A 1,192-nucleotide genomic window follows, 5' to 3' on the forward strand; every position below is an offset into this window, starting at 1 on the left:
AGCCTGGGTGACAGACAGAGACTCCGTCTCAAAAAAAAAAAAAAAAGAGAAGGAGATACAAAAATGAATAAAGTCTGACCCCTTCTCTTCCAAGCATGTAGCCTAAGAGACAGACATGTATAACATAACATGATACAATTCTAAAAAATAGATATTTTGAAGTGATACAAACTGGGATATGAATTCTGGTTCACCATCTACTAACTCTGTGACTTTAATCAAAATTACTCAACTTCCCTAAACCTTGTCTTCCCCATTATAATACAGGGTTAATAATATTCTGCCTATCTTCTAGGATTTTTAGGTTTAAAACTAGTACATGTACAATATTGTATTGTCTAACATCTAATAGATACTAAGTTAACAGCAGTGCCACTCAAGGCAATGTAATAAAACTCCTGTGCAATATAAAAAGAGTGCTATTCATAGACAGGAAAGAGAATTACTTTTGACTGGAGGTATCTGGCAAATTTTCACTGAGGATGTGACATTTGAATTGAGGCTTGATAAATGGGTAAGATTTAAATGGGGAGAGAGGGCAAGACACAGTGGCTCACACCTGTAATCCCAGCACTTTGGGAGACCAAGGCAGGCAGATGACAGGAAGCTAAAAGTTTGAGACCAGCCTGGCCAACATGGCGGAATGCTGTCTCTACTAAAAATACAAAAATTAGTACAAGTGGTGGCGTGCACTTGTAGTCCTAGCTACTTGGAGGTTGAGGCACGAGAATCACTTGAACCTGGGAGGTGGAGGTTGCAGTGAGTCAAAATTGCACTACTGCATTCCAGCCTGGGTGACAGAGTGAGACTCTTTCTCAAAAAGAAAATTAAATAAATAAATAAGTAAATAAATGGGGAGAGACGGAAGTTGAAGTAGAATGAGCAGAAGTAGCTGGGCGTGGTGGTGTGTGCCTGTAGTCCCAGCTACTTGGGAGGCTGAGGTGGGAGGATTGCTTGAGCCCAGGAGTTCTGGGCTGTAGTGCGCTCTGCCAATTGGGTGTCTGCACTAAGTTTGGCATCAATATGGTGACCTCCCAGGAGCGGGGGACCACCAGGTTGCCTAAGGAGGGGTGAACCAGCCCAGGTCGGAAACAGAGCAGGTCAAAACTCCCGTGCTGATCAGTAGTGGGATCGCACCTGTGAATAGCCACTGCACACCAGCCTGGGCAACATAGCGAGACCCTGTCTCTTT

This window comes from Cebus imitator, unplaced genomic scaffold, assembly GCF_001604975.1.
Source record: "Cebus imitator isolate Cc_AM_T3 unplaced genomic scaffold, Cebus_imitator-1.0 Scaffold776, whole genome shotgun sequence".
NCBI classification, from domain to species: domain Eukaryota; kingdom Metazoa; phylum Chordata; class Mammalia; order Primates; family Cebidae; genus Cebus; species Cebus imitator.